This window comes from Aythya ferina (assembly GCF_964211825.1).
Source record: "Aythya ferina genome assembly, chromosome: 3".
Classification (NCBI taxonomy): Eukaryota; Metazoa; Chordata; class Aves; order Anseriformes; family Anatidae; genus Aythya; species Aythya ferina.
Window position 1 is genome coordinate 112,374,264 of NC_140298.1, and position 19,462 is coordinate 112,393,725.

The 19,462-nt window shown below is 41.0% G+C and overlaps 1 protein-coding gene across 10 annotated transcripts in view; it reads left to right on the forward strand.

Annotated features, from left to right (window-relative positions):
* Positions 1 to 19,462, forward strand: part of KLHL29 (kelch like family member 29) — a 390,690-nt gene that overhangs the window by 300,965 nt on the left and 70,263 nt on the right. The gene's annotated exons all lie outside the window — the stretch shown is intronic.

Consider the following 19,462-nt stretch of genomic DNA (forward strand, 5'->3'; position numbering starts at 1 on the left):
CTCTGTATCACTGTCACTATGTGTGCTCTATATCACTATCACTATGTGTGCTCATCCTCCAGAAGGCACATTTGCTTCCCTTGTCATTGGCACTGCTTCTGATACTGATGCTTATCAGTCCAGTCTGCACACAAATGCTGAGGCGAGGTCTTTGCTGTTACACTAGCAGCTCTTATGCAGAAAGTGCTTAACCTGTTTATTTTTTTAAAGGCATCAGCTTCATCCTAGGAAGAGGCAAACTGGGGAAACCTGACTCCAGGACAAAAGGAAGAACGAAAGACTCAAAATCTTTTAAAGCAAGTGTTAGTTGAGAATGCAGAACAGCGCCAATTAACCTCCATTACAGTCAAGCCCTTCCTGAGTCTCTCGATGATGAAGTACAGTGAGCTTCACAAAAGGTCTCTCCAGTGATTTTCCATAGAAGGCTGTGAGAGAAGGACCTGCATTTGGTCATGTCCTACCTCATACAAAGGTAGAACGGACTGCACACATGCCCAGAGAATAAACTGAGCACAGCTGACCCACTGAGCAAAGATTAAAAGAGATAGAAACTGGTCTTCTTGATTTAAAATAAAAATAGTAAGGCACCTAAACATTTCTACTACTGCATCTGCCTACTGTAAACCACTGAATGGCTGCATGATTTCCATCAAAAAAAGGGAGAGAGTAGTTGCTTCCAATGGTAATACATAACATAAGTTTTTTGCAACAAAAATATATTGCATATCAAGATATTTTAGGATTATCATGCCATCTCAATTAAAAAAATAAAATAAAATCACTTATCATTTTACCTGTATTCAGTCTTTTGGCAGATAGTCCAGCAGGAAGATCGTATCACTTCAGCCAGATAGAGAAATCTCTGTAAGCAGCCCCTTGCCTCTTTGACATCTTCTCTTAGATGTCTTGTCAGAGTCCCTGCATCTGACATCTCTTTTAGATGCCTTTTGTAGTTGCTTTAAGTGGAACATGGCCAAAAATTAAGTTTTCATCCTTCCCATGTCCCTTTTATTGTTATCAACAGCGCTATTATCATCCCTGTCTCTCGTCAGTCGGCATTTTCATAGTTGCAGGTCTGAATGTTTCACTTGCTAGAATTTGTCTGGTCAGACCAGCAAGGTTTTTGTCACTGCTCTAGAAGTAATTAGGAAGGACAGGTTTCTCAGCAGGAGAGAGGCACGCAAGCAAATCTAGACCCTTGTTAGGATCCATGATGGTTGCTGCTTAAAGAGGGAACGTTTCTAGTAAGGCAATAGAGCCCAACAGAGGGGGGAAAAAAAAAAGAAATATTTCTCTTTGTGCTTTTTTAATTTGTAGTGGAACTATTAATAGCCCAGCCTTTTCTCATTTCCTGTATTTCTCACAGTGTGTTGTCCCTTTCTGATTTTGCTTCCCCCAGATTGAAATAAAGAGTTGTTTGTTGTCTTTAGAAATGTCATTTCTCCTGTATCGCAGTATTTGATTTCCTGGCACCTTTTGCTCAGCTCCGCAGCTCACAGCGTGGATAATGTTGTGTCTCAGCAACCCCATCATATTGTAGTACGACACTGAAATTCTTTCAGGTACGCATGAGAGGGAGAGCTGCTAAAAGAGTTCGGTGTTGCATTCTCCCACAAAGAGCACTCTGCATTTCAGCCGATCATTTATTTAACGTCTGACAGCCTCCAAAAGGAAGGGTGGGTTATCCGTGCACCTAAAAGCATTCTGAAAGGGACGGATTCAGCCTGTCTTGTAGTCAGGCGGTCTACACATCCACCTCATTTGACTGATTTCTGCTGGTACTTTAATAAACAAATAAATAAATAATAAAAGAAGCTACAGAAGCCCCAGTTTCAGTCTGCCCTACATCTGAATGTATCTTTCAGGCTCCAGCGTTCAGCCAGAAATCAATTATTCACCGTCCTTAGAGAATGTATCTCCAGGTTGGGTTCCTTCGAACCCAGGACAGAGTCGATGCCACGCTCCAGAGTTTGGTGTGGGGCTGGTGTCCAGGGAGCTGCAGCCTCACCGGGGCAATACCCAGTGAGTTTTTGGGTGCTCCACTGTCAAGCAGTGCCCATGAAGCTGCCTTCTGGCTTATCCTAAAGCTTGCACCCACCAGGGTCCTCAGGTAACCTGAATCTTGTCCTTGGTGATAGCCTTGCCATTTGGACTTTAGGGATAAACCCAAGTATCCTATTTCCACTGTCTCCACCATGATCACTTACAGCTCCGCTGTCTTCCTCTGATTTCACATCTGGAGGAGCACATCAGTGTGGTATTTCCAGCAGACTGGTGTAAAATAGGGTGGTTGTGTTCTACTTTTTGAGAGGGAGCAGCTTCTAAATTACTACCTCTTCTAAATTGCTAGCTCTGGCATGGATTACTCCTGTGACCTTATTTCATTTTCATAGATTTTGTAAAAAATATATTCAAATGCTTGTGTCAGGTTCATCAGCAGCAGCCCTTAATACTATTCTTAATAGTACTATAGGACATCAAGATAATGACTGAGAGGCTAAATACCAGCTTGCTGTATTTTTCTTCTGTATAACTCCTGTGCACTGATTTGACAATTTGGGTCATTTTGCATCTTCTTCCTTTTGAGTGTCTTGTGAGTAATATGAGATTAAATACCTAAAAAAAAAAAATGAGTATGGCAAAATTTTAGATGTTGAATAGCTGAGAAAATGTTAGCCAAGTTTCATTGAAGATGCACTATTTTCAAGCAAGGAGGTTGAAATATGAAAGATTTATTTATCAGCATTTATATTAAAATGTGGTACTTAATTTCTGATTGTTTTGATTTCGATTAGAAATGCTAATTCAAATAAATTAAAGCTGAGAAAACATTTTTGAAAACTTGCAGTTGAAAAGAGATCTGCAGCCATCACTGAATAAGATATGGGAGAATAAATTAGATCCTTCTTAAAGCACATTGAAAATGAAAAGCTGAACATCGCAGTGCCAAGTATTAGCACTATTCGTTAAAAACATGCGATACAATATTCACTAACAGAGTTTTGATAAAATGCTTTACAAGCATGGGGCTTTTTTTTTTCTGTTCTTTTTTTATAAAGTGATTTTATTACAGGGTCCTTTTACTATGAGATTTATCTTGCTAGGAAAATACTCTCCTTGTTTCATCTTCATGTTAGACTGGTGTTTCCTCTAAAACAGTGACACTAAGCTGAGGAGGTTAACTTCAAGATTTGGGGTTTGGGCTTCCTAGAGCTATCTGGGCTTACCTCTTCAGGTTGCACAGGAACAAGTGCCACCCTGAATGTTTGTGATGTGACGTTTGAGAAGGCTATTATTAAACTGGGGGGGGGGGGGGGGAATGAACTTCTGCTTTATTATAACTTTTTAATGCAATATCAGAAAGATGCAAAGGATCTGCCAGGAGACTGGCATTTCACCATTGTGCTCTTTTAATTTAAATGACAGCTCGTAAAGGTATTCCAGGGCTGGCTGTAGAATCCTGTTATTTAAACATTGTCAAAGCTTCGATTTAATTAACTCTAATTCAGTGCAGCTTCCCCATCCTTGCATGCTCTTTCTGTCTTTCTTTCACTCCCTCTCTCTCTTTCCTTTCTGCCGGCCTTGAAAGGCTTCGGAGCACCTGTCAGGGTTACGGTGTGATTTCAAAATGCCTCCGTGCCTGTTGCTGGGTGGAAGGAAAATTACGTCCTGGCAGAGCAGCGTTGAAGCATTTCACTGTCAGCCGGGAGATGCGGGTTGCAGGGCAGAGCCGGCACGCCAAGTCCCCGGCAGGCTGCGGCTCCTCGTGTTTCAAATGATCTATGGGTGCTTTCGAAGGAGAGCCCAGCCATGTTGCCTGCCTGATAAAATTCACAGAGGACGCCTCTGGACTTCCAGAGCCAGAGTGAAAACGTCGTTTGTCAACCTGGCGAGCGTCAGCAGCAGATGAGGCAGAGGAGGCTGCTCCGTGCCTGTCCCCGTGAAGGGCTGCGGTGCCAGCAGGGCCAGGGCTGAGGATGCTGCTAGCATGGATGCTCCCAAAAAAGCCAGCCAGCAGCAAGAGACAGGGGCTGGTGAAGCCGTCAAGCAGTGGGGTGGCACAAACACATAAAGAGATCAAAGTCTTGAGGTCCCCCTCCCCCTTCATTTGGTGCTCATTCAAATTATTATTATTATTATTTTCAGTAGTTCAGATTAAAGATGAGCTTTCCTGAATACTTGTAAATTGCTTTCTATGATTATCTAGCTCTCTTTCTCCTCTCTTTGATATGCTACCCTGCTCCCCCAGTATCTATGGATGTACGAATTATTACTCTATGTCTTCAGCATGATTTTGGATAGGAAATATTCCCAGGCTCTGAAGGGCAATTCTGTAATGGACGCTGCATGAGACCAGGCCAGGAACAAAACAGTACCAGACAAGGCTTGCTTTTATGCATCTCCTATTCAAAAGCAGTCATCCAGCCTTTGGGCTATAACAGTTTTTTATTTTTGTTATGCCCAGACCAACAGCCTGGTTGTCAAAAGTAAACCCCAAACTTCCTTCTCTTTCCATTTGCACCCCCCTCTCTCCCTTACATTCACATCACACGCTTTTTCTCAGAGCTTTTGGAGCTTTTGCAGCTTCAGAAGCCTCTTCGTTTCCTCCCGGTGACTTCCCAAAGAGAGAAAAAAAGTCACGTGCTGATTTTCCCCAGACCAGGAGACCTCTTTTTGTCCTAATCAGCTGCCAGCACACGCGTGGCGACCTTCATGCTGGTGCTCCCCATCCGCCGGGAGCAAAGCAGGCAGCCCGCAGCTCTCCCTGCCTTGCAGTGGGTAAGAGGCAATGCAGCTGGATCAAAGGAGTCTAAAAATGCAGACGGCTAATCAAAGCTAATCAGCTAGCCTTCCTTTGTACTTAATAGAGAGAGATGGACAATCCTGGGGGAAACCCAGCTGTGCTGAAACAGATGTCTGAGGAAGGGAGAAGCCTCCCTCTCTGGAGGTGCCTGCCCGACTGCCGGCGGAGCCTGGCTAACGAAGTTAGGGCAAAACGCCTTTTACGCCGCTAAGTGCAGATTTGATTAATCCCAGCCAAAAAAAAAAACACTCATCCTGTGGAAAAGTCTGCAAGTGTTTATCACAATTTAATTTTAATGTGAAATAGTTTTTGAGGAGTGCTGTCCTGGCCCGTACCTGAGGGACCGGCGAGCGCAAGAAAAACAGTCACAACCTCGGCCGTCTGCTGCGACGATAAGAGGTGGACTGAAGCAACTGTCAAAGCTGGCACATCAAAGATCTCTCTAGCATTTCCCAGCCTTGAGAAAAAGCACCTTGCTCTGATGTTTCCCTTAAATAGTTTGTAGATTTTCCAAGAATGCCCTGCTTCTCATTAAAAGAAAAAAAAAAAAAAAGAAAGATTTTAATAGACATAGCTCAGTTATTTTTCAGTCACTCAAGGACAGCTGTGAATCTTTTTACTGAAAACATCAATCAACGTGCAATGCCATTAACACAGGAAAGCAGGACTGACTTCACAATGTATATTGTGGGTGCCTGTATATCTTATATGTGAAGTTACAAACCTAAAAATAGGTGTGCAAAGTAAATACTTCAACTTGAAATTGCTAAAAGGACAAGAGTTGTGTTACTTTCAGTCTAGTAGAAATGAATAGGCATGTACAGTATATATTGTTCTCCTTTGCTGGTTTTTAAGGCATGAAAAGCAATTTGAAGTGTAGACTTGCTTTAATGCCATTTAGATTCCTCCCACAGTAATGTCAGCGCCTGTTCGCGTGTGTGTCTACATAACAACGTGTTTCTAAAAAAGAAACTTAGTTCATTCCCAGTTTAAAAAAAAAAAAAAAAAAAAAAAAAGTTTTGTAGTGTTACCACTATTCATACAAAATCTGAATTTTCTATATCTCCACAAAAAGAAAAATCATTAGAAATGTATTGGTGAAGTTTCCACCGACTCATCTTGGCCAGTGGCTCAGGAGGTGCTTTGCTTTAAGTGCCAGGAGCATGATTTAGAGTAGTTTGAGTTAAAGGAGACTTAAACTGATGGGGCAAATCACACCATACTGTGCCAGGGAGGGATTTGCTGTCACAGGGGCAGGTGAAGGCCACTGGCAGGGACAATCTACAAGCTTAAGTACAGTACCATCAGGCCAGCAATGCCCACACCCCCCTGCCCAGCCTTGTGCTGCTTTCCTGTAGTGTCTTGGGTCCTTTCCAAGCCCACCTCTGCTATCCTGTGCTCCTTTTGTGGTGGAGAGCTTTGGGACCGAGTACGTCAGGAGTGTGGCATCACGCAGAACATGAGCCACATCCTCCTGTGAGGAGGTGAGGGGGCAGTTTGCTTTGTGAACTCCGCGCTTTTGATTAATCTATTCAAATATTTGCATGCCTTGTGAGGTAGACCAAAATATCCTCTGGATATATAAATATTCATATACTAACATCTGCCACAGCTGCATCGTTATAATTCTCTTTTCATGGGAGGAAAGGAGTCTCTTTGAGGAAAGTCCAATGTACCAGAGGGTTTCTCTCTTCATACCTGTCACTTCGGAAGTTGAATAACTTTTTGACTTCTTTGTAATTCCATTATTTCAGAGTTAGCCTGGCGTATAAGGATTTAACTTCAATATAGCAACTATTAACATTCCTAGATCACTTTTAGTATGTGCGTGTGAGGTACTGTGTGTTTTTAATGATACAAAACCTCTTGGACCATTCACAGGCTGGTTTCTGCCACTGGTACAGCCCTGAAACAACCCTGCTTTGCAGTTAATGTTACCAGATTTTTGGTATGCTCTTCCCCTCCACTTTTGGCACTTAATAACATACCTTCCATTTTCTATGGCTTGGTACAGTCCCTTGAAGCTCCAGATTCTTCCTCTTTTTTTTTTTTGTTTTCCTGCTTTACAATCTTACCTTATTTATAGCTGTCCAGCTACAAGATGTCTTTTCTCTAGGTTCCCTCTTCTTTCCTCTGAAATTTGTCTGTGAGTCTACTTGGCCTCCTTCTTCTAGGAAAAAAATGAAAGTTGCCCAAAAACATCAGCAGCAGCATTGTTTCTCAGTGAGTTCCATTCAGATCTGTGCCATCTGTATTACTATGTATTTAAAAAATATGGTTTTTTTGTTTGTTTGTTTTAATGTTCAACATACTGGAAGTTGTGGTTTCCTGTTTTTTTTGGCATGAGGAAGATAATGTTTTGGTGTACCACCAATGCCTGAAGGTACATCAATCTTACTTTCTTTTTACTTTCAAAAAGCACATGAAAAGTAGGGTCAAACTGAATAATTTCTTAATGTCTTTTTCTCTTCTAGAAGCTCTACTCAATATTCCACAGTTGCTGTTTTTCCCATTTATAGATTGAATACTCTAAAAGAAATATTTTTAGATACTTCTGGGTCCATCAGCTTCAGAGGAAAAAAACATAGGAATAGTGAAACTTCACAGTTCCAGTTCTGAACCCTGACTCTTCCTTCAGTTAAACCAGTACTAAAGATTGTGTTAAAATGATGCACAATTTGTGTGATTAAGGCGAGAATTGTACAGTCCCTTACAAAAGGGGGTGTTGTATTTTTATGTTGAGTTGTCGTTGCAGACTATTCCCTGCTGAACAAGATGAGATTTAAAGCTCCAATCAGGTGCTGAATGGCCATTTTACAGAGTAGGTACTTGCCTTCCAGCTTTATCTTTTTAACCTTTAACATTACTTAGATTAGTCAAATGCAGGTTGACCCTATTATTTCGGGAGAAATCATTGTTTTTCATTATGACGAATTATAGGTAGGTTAAATTTTCAAGAGCTCTTAAGTCCCAGGCTCAAAAGTTGCTATAGCATTTTGCAAAATTTCATCTAAATCTTCTCTATTTTTCATTTGTTATAGTTCTTGCAGATAAAGACCCTAGAGCTGCTGCTTCATCTCCAATTTTATTTTGCACTTAGAGCATTATGTATTTTTAAAAAAAAAGTTGCAGCCTACCCAAATTACACTTCAGTCTAGCAATTTAATGTCCTTAGGAATGCACCAAATTATCTTAATCACATTCTGCAATGATATATTACTACTTTTAAAAAATACTGCTAGGAGAAAATCACAAGCGTACAACAGGGAGTTGAAGAATAAAGCTGTAACACTTAGGGGAAAAAAAGGAAAACTAAACAAAACCCAGGACATACATTAAGCTGACTAGAAAATTAACATTAAAAAGCATAAGGAAATCAAGAAACAATGCTCCTTTGATAGCACTGGAAGTGTGTATGTGTAGAACTGTATTTATTTTACAGTACAGTAATGGTGTACCGTAAAATAGAACAGAAATAAAATTTCTCTGTTGTACTGGTGTGTTGGTTAGGACTGGTAAATGCTTACTGTCACCTACAAGGGCTTTGCATCAGTTTGGCTCTACCAGTTAGAGCACAGATGTAACTGAGTTAAAAGCAACCTCAGGTTATAGATAAATAGCTACTGCCTGATACAGTTGTGTTGAGAGTGTCTTCACGGAGCCAGGTTGTCATTGAAACTATTTTGGTTGTAAGATGGTATTTCAAAGATTTTTTTTTCTAAATAATGCCAATTTCAAAAGTCATTGAACCATCATTATCAAGGTACAAGTTTTCTGAATTCATTAGGAGAAATGTTTTCATTTTGTTTCAAATGGATTTTATATATGTTATCCCATTTAATATCATTTCAATAGCAAGTAGATAGTTCATTACAACATAGGATGGTCAAATATTCTATTTTCATTTTAGAATGTCAGGCTTTTAATTACGTTGCTGCTATTTAGTATCAGAGTAACATCTTATTTTCTAGATCAACATTTCATATTTGTGTTAGGATTAAAACAGTTTGACATTTTGAATACAAATATTCATTGTATTAATTAAAAATAATGACCTAGAAAATGCTTGCAAACTAACCCAAAGACATCAGTGTAGGGAGACATGACAGTTGAGCCTTATTATCGTTATTAATGATATATTTCATAATGTAAAATACAAAAAAAAAAAAAAAGTAAGAACACATTTTATTTTAAAATACTGTAAAATATTCAGACCACAGAAAGGTTCACACAGATACCAGAAGACAAAACCAACTGTTGAAATATTGACTTTTCCTGTGAAAAGTAAAGGGCAGCTTTTGCACAGGTAGATATTTGTTCTTTTTAGATACACGTTAGCCTTCTGCTGCCCACGCGGGGAGAAGGCAAGCATGCAAGAGGTGAAATCCTGAAGCCTTTGAAGTATAGCAATACATTTTTAATGAGTTTGTTCCCAGGGTTGTTCATTTGTACATATAAACTACTAAGACCGTATAGTTAATTAAAGGTACGGTAATTTTCATAAATATGTATACGATATGTGAAAATTAATGGTCTAGAGAAATGAAAAATAATAAACTAAATTATAATAATTATCTCTCCTGAAACCAGTTCAGATGCACAGCTCACGCTAGTTAAGAGACACCACTCTCTGTCATAGGGCAAGCTATCACAGAAGGCAAAGTAAATAACCACCAACTGTTTTGTTCTTAAAGAATGCAAAATAAAAATTAGAACATCCGCAGACAATAAACGGTGGTTATTTCATTTCCAGTTCTGTGTATTTCTTTTTGGAGATCTCACCACTGAATTTCAGGCTGCAAGAAAGAATCTGCCTTTGAGAGGCTCTCAGAGGCAGCTCTGCTCTCCAAATCCGTAAGCCCTGTTTTAGTGTGTCACAGATCAATAAAACAGCGTGCAGATGAACATCAATTCCCATTCAAATTTTGGGACCTTAGATTATATCCTAGTTTAACCCAAACAAATTAATCAGTGGGAACACTGGTGTGGCTTTCACCGAGTGCAGTGTATCAAAGAAATGCTTTTATGTCCCTATGTGAGCATGCTTTTGATTTCCATTGTGAGACAGACAAACCAGTTCCCATCAAGAATCTTCTGTCTAAATTATATCCCACTATTTTCAGTTTACCTAAGGCTGCAGCATCTTTCCTCCCCTGACCTATGTGGATTCAACAGCGTATTTCCAAGATACCTGCCAGCATTCAGCCTTTCTTATATTTCACTGTGTCTTTAACATTCAAAGCTAGAAATAGTTCATGTTTTACTTTTTATATGGCTTTTCACAGCAGTGCACGTGGCTTTACGGACCCCCATCATCCTGCACGCTACCATCGGGGAGCTCTTGCTCCAGATATTTCGGTCATTAGCAAGAGAAGCTGCTAGTACCTTAAATTAAAACAGACCTTTGATTTCCCACTAAGACTTTTAGAAGAGGAATTCGCTTCAATTCTTCCGTAAAACTTTACAACTTTGTCTTCCCAGTGCAAGCAGGAGCCCTGGCGCGGCTGTCATTTGAAGTGAAGCTGCATCGCGGCCCCTTTTGTTCTCTCCTCTCCTCCGCTGCCTGCTCGCTGCCTGCTGGCTTGCAGGAGCGAGCGGGATGACTTGTGGTGACAGCTGTAAAGTTGCGGATGGGAGCAGGGAGAGGGAAAAAAAAAAAGCCCTTGTTCGGTTAGGAGGGGTTTTACATCTCTCTGTTTCCATAACTACACAGAAGGAGAAAAACATGCTTCTTTCATGCTTGTCTAGATTCGAAATTGCCTGTTGTCAGCCTTTCATGGGTTCAGTACCTTTGCGGGTTTGTCTTAGCAATATTTTCAGGTTATGAAATTATTGTGAAATTTGTATATTGTCTTCAGGGTTGAAATTTTGACTTTCTCCCATTCACCGTGTTTGCTGAGGTGTCCCTTTATTTTCATTTGTGCTTGAAATGTTTCAGCCAAGTCTTATCAACCATCTTCATTATGGGAAAGTCATTCAGCTCGCAGAATAGTGTTTATAAGCGTGCTTAATTCCTAGAGAGTCCATAAATTTTAATACTCATTACATAAATCTTGGTCCTTTAATCTTAACAGACTTTTTAAAAGTGCCTTTTTTTAATACAGAGTTTGGTAAGGCAGCTACTTAAACGCTTCCTGATAACTCGTTCCTCTATGAATAAACAACATTTGCAGTTAAATGGTTTCCTACATTATCAGCCAGTCACAGCTCATATTGTCTTGCCATACTGTACAAACTCACTATTCAGGCAACACAGATACCAAAAAAGAGACTCTGCCAAGAATTGTGTAAAAGCTATTAACACAAATACCTTCCAAAATGTTTGTTTTTAAATGCAGGTTTACCCTGCTAAGGGGAAACATGAGTTAGGCAGAAGGGATGGGTACATTTTACAAAACAATCCCTAAACAGCTACAACGGCGTTAAACTTCGAAAACTTTGCAGTGCTTAGAAAAGAAAAAGAAGGGGAAAAAAAAAAAAGAAAAAAAAAAAAAAAAAGAAAAAGTCAAGTAGGCAATTTTAAAGTCTTTCACATCTTTAGGACAGGTATAATCTAGAGATTTGAAAATGTGATAAGCAGAGAGATGTTCAAAGAAAATCTGACAAAAAGTATGTTTTTTAACCAAGTTGTACCGTGTTCCTAAAGCTAAAAAACACATAAAATTCAGTGCTGACTCTGTCTCCCCAGCCACTCATTCCTGCTCTCTCCTGCCACCTTCCCCTGCTCCCACTCCCATTGCTCTCTGTGCTCAGATCTCGCTGCAGTTACGCCCCCACTTATGGGGCATAAAACCATAATTTATTCGTCCTATTTTCCAAACCCACTGCCATTTATGATGCTGAGGTACATGAACAGCCTCGTATTTAGGTATGATTATCATGACCTCTGTAACCAGGAGCACAGCCCCTGACACGAGCTGAAGCTGCAGAGCAGAGAACTGCCTGGTGAAGACGAGTTCCCCATTGCAGCATACCCTGAGGGAGGGCCTAGAGTTGCCTGGTGCTGTTTTCATTTTTTTTATTTTGCATTATTTGATTACACCTGTCTGTTCTGATAGTGTAGTGGATCGCCGGGACTTGCTGTGGAGACACAGTCTGTATAAAAGAGCACTTCTCTACCGTGTGAGCTGCCCACCAGACCAAGAGATGCTGTCACATGCATTTAACCCAGTGCATAACATATGCCCGATACTAAGCCATCCATCCAGTGTATTGGCCTAAATGCTTATATTTACTACTTTATTGTCTTTAGATGATGTATAACATCTCCTGAAAGTATGGGGTTCCAGTCCCAAAGATTTGAGCTGTTTTTAGTTGCTTTCATTAGGCATCTATATCCTGCAGTAGCGTGACACGTTAGAAAATAACTGTGTCACCGTTGGTCAGGAAAGATGGACTTATTACAAAGAATTGGCTTAATTATACTGTGGTATGATTTAAGAAAAAAAAAAGAGTCCTGCCCCTGTTGAAACCGGGCAGCGCTGCCTTTGTTTAAAATGGGCAGAGGGCACGCAACTTCTTGCTAATTAATGTATGTTAAGTGCTTTGAAGTCCTTGATTGTCAGGTGTTATGCCTTACAGTTGTATTTCGTGTTCTGCTCTCCGCTAATATCTGCAATTTGTGTTGGATGCATCGCTGCTTTATTTAAAGGAAGCTGTCTCCTCTTATTTTCTTATTTGGGGAAACAAGCGTTCTGCTTGCCTGCTGCATGTACGCACGCGTGTGTGACTGATTGCTGTTAATACACAATTCGCAGCTTTTGTTCTTCCACCAGCAAAACTGGTCAGCCTCTGACTACTGCTGACATGTAGGGGCGCCTGTTGATTACGCTATTGGTTTCACAGATGGGTGCTTCACGTTCAAAGCCTTCAAAACTAGGAAACGTTTAGCTAATGCCTTGCACTACATAAAGAGATCAAAAAGGTCTAAAAGCTATCTGCTAGTCTTCTGCTACAAGCAATTAGGGTAATACTGAATCCAGCCCAAATCACGTAGTAATAAATATTTTAGCCATCCCTTAAGCGTTTATTGATATTCAGGGCTGTCTGCTGGTAAATAAAACAATCAGAAGTAAATTTCTCTTTGAATCTGGGCTATTCTGTGTTTCCACTGCTCACAGATTTTTTTTTTTCTTCTCTTTCTGTCTGTTTCTCTCTCTCATTTTGTCTCCAGAGAAAATTATTGTCTGCCTGGAAATCAAGTTACAGTGCTAACTGAAATAGTGGCATGTTATATATGGAACAGGGGGCCAGGCTGGCAATTTGCTGGGATCCCCTGGGGTTTGTTTGCCTTGGCCAATATAGAACAGGCCAATATGGAACAGGCTGCAGCCAACTTTATATTTGATCAGAGGTGAATCTTGGGGGGAAAAAAACTGCAGATCCTGTTACAGGAAGCTCCATCTTCATCTCAACATCTCAATGGGTGTTTTTATGTTGGATCATTTGGTCTTGCTGCTTCTGCTTGCAAGGATCACAGTCTGTGTTGGAAAACTAATCAGACTGTCTCCATATTTTTTTCCCATTTTTCCTGTGCATCCAGATATATAATGTAAATGCAGATAATTTTCAAAGCCAGTCACATATCCTCACTGTGCATTTGTAACCCTGTATGATTATAAATTAGCAGGCATGGATACCACTGAAGAGTTAACCTTATAAATCAGAGTGCCAAAGGCATTCTATCCCCCAAACTCCCTTTTCCTTTTATCATTTTTATGCATAAGCTGTGATACCAGAATCTCTCAAAAGTTGCATTTAAAGGAAATTTTCTAGAAGTTAGGGGTGTAGTTCATCTCTGAATATAAACAGAAAATGTGTTGAAATAGTTCTGTGGTCTAACATTGGGAAATATCAACTCTATAATGTGTGAAGACATCCTTGAGGTACCTCCTAATGTCAGTTCTAGTGATGATAATAGCCTGAAAATTGTTTTCAAAACACGATAGTGTGACTTCCCTGGGTTTCTAATACATATTGAAAGGTTCCATTTACACATGGAGTTGTAGTTGTCTTCCTCAAGTGAGTAATCACTGCAACTGACTTTGTTGGCCCTTTCTTATCGCAATAAGATGAGAAGAAATTGTCCATGTGAACAATGAAAAATTATTTAGCACAACAGGGCGTCTCACTGCCAATAATCCGTTGAGCAGAATATTTGATAATATAGAGCCACATATGTTTTGTTCAGTATGGGATTTAAAAGTATTTCCCCACTCTCCAGCATCTGTTACTGTTTTCCTTCGTAGCACAGGTGTATAACAGTGTCAACAAGACTAAGATCTAGACAGGTTGGGCTGCACCACGAAGACCTGCTGCCGTAGCTGTATCTGCTTGGAGTACGACAAATTCACACCTCGCGTTTCACATTGCTGTGCTGCCAAAACCCAGCAGAAGACAGCTCTCGGAGGCTTTTATTCCAAGGCTGGTGTAGCTGTACCAGCAGTGATACCTCTCCATCAGCATATGCCTCATCTTCACTAGAGTGTAGCTGCGTAGCAGAGACTCTGCAGGGCAAGGCCTTGCTGGGCCTGTGCTTGGGGCTGTAGCACTCCTGTTGTCAGGACTGAGCTTTTATAGGTTCTTTTTAGCTGGTTTAAGGGCTTGTGAAAACCAAATGTTCAGGAGATGGCCACAAGCAGTTGCTGGTTGCTCCAAAATGCCTTTGGAGCAGGCTGGCATCCTGGGGAAACTCCATAATCAGCACAGACTGGAAGAGGAGGGCTGAACACGCCAGTGTCATGGGGTCAGTGCTTTTCACCTCTGTCCCAAGGCATTAACAGCCTTTGCACTTCATCACAGTGCAGGGGGAAAGGGCTTTACCATCCGTCAGCTTCCCCCATCTAGATAAATGACCTTTGTACAGCCCAGTCACGGCTTTGTTGTGCCACCGTCTGCCCTCGACAAAGTTCAACTAAAATTGAGTTCAACTGGGAAAAAGAAAAGGGGGGGGGGGGGGAGGAGTATTTATCTGCAACAGATTCTGTTGTGTCTGTGCTCAGTTTATTATCTAACCTTCCTTAGTGATTGCAGGGGAGAGACACCCATGTTAGAGGACAGTGCATCCTATCTGAGGCTCTGCATGAGACATGCTTCTGCCTGTATTTGGCTGCAGAGGCAGTCCAGACAACCAGACATATGAATTTTAGGGTCTGGGAAGGAAACTCAACATCTCAGGGTAGTAGTATCTGAGGCATCCTCATCTGATTCCCACCAGGCCTCCCTCATTCCCTTTTTTCTCTACTATTACTCACTTTCAGATCAAAAAAAAAGAATAAGGGACCTATTCCTTGTCCTTAGTCCCAAGTCTGAAGCTGTTCTCCAGAGACGTGTAGTAGTCTTCGCACTGCTTGGAAGATGATGTAGCCAATAGTGTGTTTGTCAGCTGGGAAACAACCAAGTCCCTGCCTGATAATCACAGAGACTCCAAGGGATGTTGTTCACTGGTAGTTGAGTTTGCAATGTCAAGATGCCCCAGCGGAGAAGAGAACAGCCTCAGCTGCTGCAAAGCCAAGTACATCTTTGAAACTCAATCAGATTGACCTAACAATGCAATTAGGCATTTAGTTAACTAAAACGAGGTATTTAGTTACCTAAATACTTCTCTACGCAGCTGCTTCAAGCTACATATCAAGGGTAGGTGTGGAGAAGCTTTCTGGGGGCACTCCCAGGCTTTGGGCTTTGCAGTTCTCTGTGTGTCTGGAGGTGCTGCAGTGAGGAGAAACTTGGGGAAAATAAGGTTTTGTGTGTTTCAATTTCATTAGGGCAGGCTCACCATGGTATGCAGTCCCATCACTCGTCAACTCGTCCCAACTCCTAGTCAACTGCTAGGTATTTTACTTCATAATTTAATTTCTTGTGGTTTTGCACACTCTACCGTTGTCAAAATGCGAGAGTGCTGGCACCGAATGGTTAAAATGCTTGTTTTGCATAACGAGAGCTTAACCTTGGGAATTAATCTCCCTAGTTATTAAGGCAAGAAAGTAATTGGATTTTCCTTCTGGTAACTTCTCTTGGCTTCCCCACATTTTCTGTACCAATCATGAAAGCACGAGGCTGCCTGGGTAAGCATTGGTCTCTTGCATGTTCTTCACAGGAATAATTAGTGATGTTTCACCAATTACCCTTTGCAGTTTTATAATAGGTTAGTTTTTCCACACAATTTAAAAAAAAACACTATTTGTAAAAAAATGTTCTTCGTATTTAAAGGCATTTTATGGTTTAGCTCTTGCTGCCCCTTTTTAAAGCCTCATTTGTCAGAATTTAAGCTGAAGGAAAGAGTTCTTCATTAAAAGTGGAAAGAAACTTGAGTGCTTCCAACGTGCCACAGGAATGTGCATTAGAGAGGATCTTTGACTGGTTCTGCAGTCTCCACTGTGCCTGAAATACAGAATAAATAAACTTGGGGAATAAGTTCCTTGTTCATTTTTATATCCAATCATAAGTAATTAAAAAAAAAAAAAAAAAAAGGTTTAGTATATAATTTCTGTTCCCTTTCCTTGACCTACACAATTACGCAGTTGTTCTTGGTCCTACATTTGATCCTAGGCTTATGGACTCTTCAGTTCTAATTTGTCCAGTAATTAAGAGGAAGAAAATGTAGTGCGATGGGTGGAGCCGGGGACCAGGAGCCAAAGCATCTGAGCTCTTCCTTGCTCTGTTAGTGACCTGAGGAAAGTCACTGACACCTTCTGGCCCATATTGTCGCTGGGACTCTCAATATAATTATGTTTAAATCCCCCCAAGCAATGACATGAAGGCTAAAATGGCAAGATAGAGAGCATTTCCTTTGAAAAGCTCCGTAGAGATGTTCAGTTGCAGGTTTCAGGTCAAGTCCCTTTTAGGTTCTACTGCTCTGTGGTTCATGTAATTATGGAAGAATGTGCTGGTGGCTAATAAGCACTTCTTTATGAAGAAAATATTCAGCCAGCCTTTGACTGAGAACGATTTAGCATCAGCAATGATGAAGATAGAAAGGACTGGCTTTGTTTCTGAGATCCCAAAGCGTGTGTGGACCTAGGGGAAGGAAGAGGGATTCCTTGGGTGAGTGAGCAGAGATTTACTGAGAAGAGAAACATTAGTGCCCACTCTACTGTTATCCTTGAACTTCATTTTTAGCTGGATGTCTTTAAAAAAAAAAAAAAAAAAAGAAAGAAAGAAATCAAGTGAGACAAGAAGCAAGCAAACAAACAAAAGCAGGGTAAGAACAAAGAGACCAGAGGAATAAATAAACAAGAGGAAATAACCAGCACATCCCTTTCTGAGTCTTTCAGGAAATTCCATTTGCTGGAGAGACGGCAGAAAATTAGGAGGAGCCCAGAAGAGGGACTAGCAGGAGACAGCTGAGATCATTTTTCACTGCCAGCACTGCACTGTGTTGTCTCTCCTTTTACAACTCATCGGCAGACATTATTACCTGGTGAAAAAATTTGTTTTGCAACTCATCCTGAGTCCTCATAAATCATTAATGCCTGGCTAAGCACAGTGTGAGCATTACAAATACTCAGAGAATGAGGGCCCGTTCTGATATAACCTTGTGTCCAATACTAATGCCTGCTAGTTATTTAGCAATACAAAGGGGCCTCGGCTAGAAAGATCGATGAATCAATGCAGTCTCCCGACTCCCTTCTCCTCTCCACCTGCCTCTTCTCTTTATGGTTCAGAAGCTGAGCTACAAAAAACACGGGACTGTTTGTAGTTGTCTCTCTGCGGAGGGCAGTGTGACAAGTCATGGGGGCAAGGTAGGGGCTTAAGGCCTCTAAATGGCTGTGTGGAAAAGGGGAGCTTTCGTTTGTGATTAGGGCTCGTTCTGATTTCAGTTTTGTATGAGCCAGGTTGCACCACTGCTCCAGATCTGCTTTTTGTGGTTTGCATCCCTTAATGAATGCACGTGGCATTAAACACACTGGAGGGTGTAAAGCACATAGATAGAAACTGTGCCCAGGAACTGCAGGTCAGGATGTAATTAAAGGGTGCTCAGTAAAGTCCAGGTAATCAGCCTGTTACCTGGGGAGCCATTTGGGGACTTAGATATTGAAACCAGCTCTCACGATACAGGAGATAGCATGGAGAGCACAGCATCCATCGGTGCAGTGGCTGAACTTTGTGTCTTACCATTCCAGTCATGATTTCAAAGATGGTCTCTACTGTCCTTACCCAGAGCACACCTCTGAAAACTCCCAGCCCATTCAGAGTGCAGCTAAATGCTGTTTCCTCTTCTCTCCCGGAGCTCAGGATCCATCGGTGTGGTTGCTATACATTTGCTGTCTTCGAACACTAAAAATAATTGGTCATAAGCTTTAAAGGGAGAAAACAGAATGAGGTGAGATGGAGATTGACCTCTCATGTAAGTGTAATCTTAAACTCGTAAGAGTTAGGCTTGGTTGGAGCCTTTGTCTTGAAAGGCTTCTGCAAGGAAGATTGCAAAAGGCTGCCACGGGAGCTTGAGAAAAGGAGCTTGAATAGGAACATAGGAAAAGTGCAAAAGTAGTGGGTGGAGGACAATAGACGGGCAAATTTGAAAAAGAGAATGACAGAAAACAAAAGGGAAATTAAGTAGGGGTTATGAGAGAGTATCAGAAAGTTCAGCGGGGAAAGTAATTGTATTTAAAGCACAAAATCATAGAAAGTTGGTATGGAGGAAAATGTAGTTGGTCTAAGTGAAAGTGGGAGAAGGGCCAAGACAGAAATAAAAGTCAATCATGCATGAAAAGGGACAGAAACTTACTTTTTCCACAATTCCCTCCCAAAATATGCCACAAAGAAAGCACCTGTTGCTGTTCCTGTGACACTAAAGATGACAGTCACTTGGACCCTAAACCGGGTAAAACACCCATTGTGTCCAAAGTTTCCTTGGTCTTTAACTGAGGCCTGCATCATTGTACTTCAGCTCAGATAAATTCTTTAAAAATAGTCCCTGCTATAGCACCCACAGGACAAAGTGGTTTATTTTCCTCTATTATAGATCTGACACAACCTGCTGTTATTTCCATGCCCTCTCTAATGATCTGCTTGCTCTCTGGAGAGCACTGACCCATTTCAGCACAGAATAATTAGCCTTTCAGACACTACTGTGTTTCCATTAAATAGACATAAATGTGCAAGGTGACATTTATTTACTTAGGCCTGAAAAATGTGCGCCACAGATGTTGGGGCTTGGGAGAACTTTAATTTATTTTAATGCAACAGTTGTATATTTGCATGCTTTCATGTTGTTTAACCGCTAGTGCTTCCCTGAAATGAGTCTTGGTAGAGTTTCACTGGGGGTACTGGGGAACACAAAGATTATTTAGGTCTCCATTTCACCACAGGGCCATTTGGCAATGATTTGGCAGCAGAGTGCCAAAGCCAGACGCAGGGGCTTTAAACACAGTTATAGTTACCCACTCTTCAGCTCCTTTTTGCTTTGTGTGTAGGGGGACTCCATGTAAAGAAGCTTTTTCAAGATTTACAGATCTGTCTGAAGAGGAATGTGTTTGGGATGTTACACTGAGAAAATGAGAACCTTGACCTATTGCAAACATAAAATAAAACCAAAATCCTTTAGTATTTAAAATCAGCTCTTTTATCATCTTGATCACTGGCTTCTGAGCAGCCACGCTATTGCCCAGGTGAAAAGTATATTATTCATCTTGATAGCCCCTTTGGTCCACAAAGTTG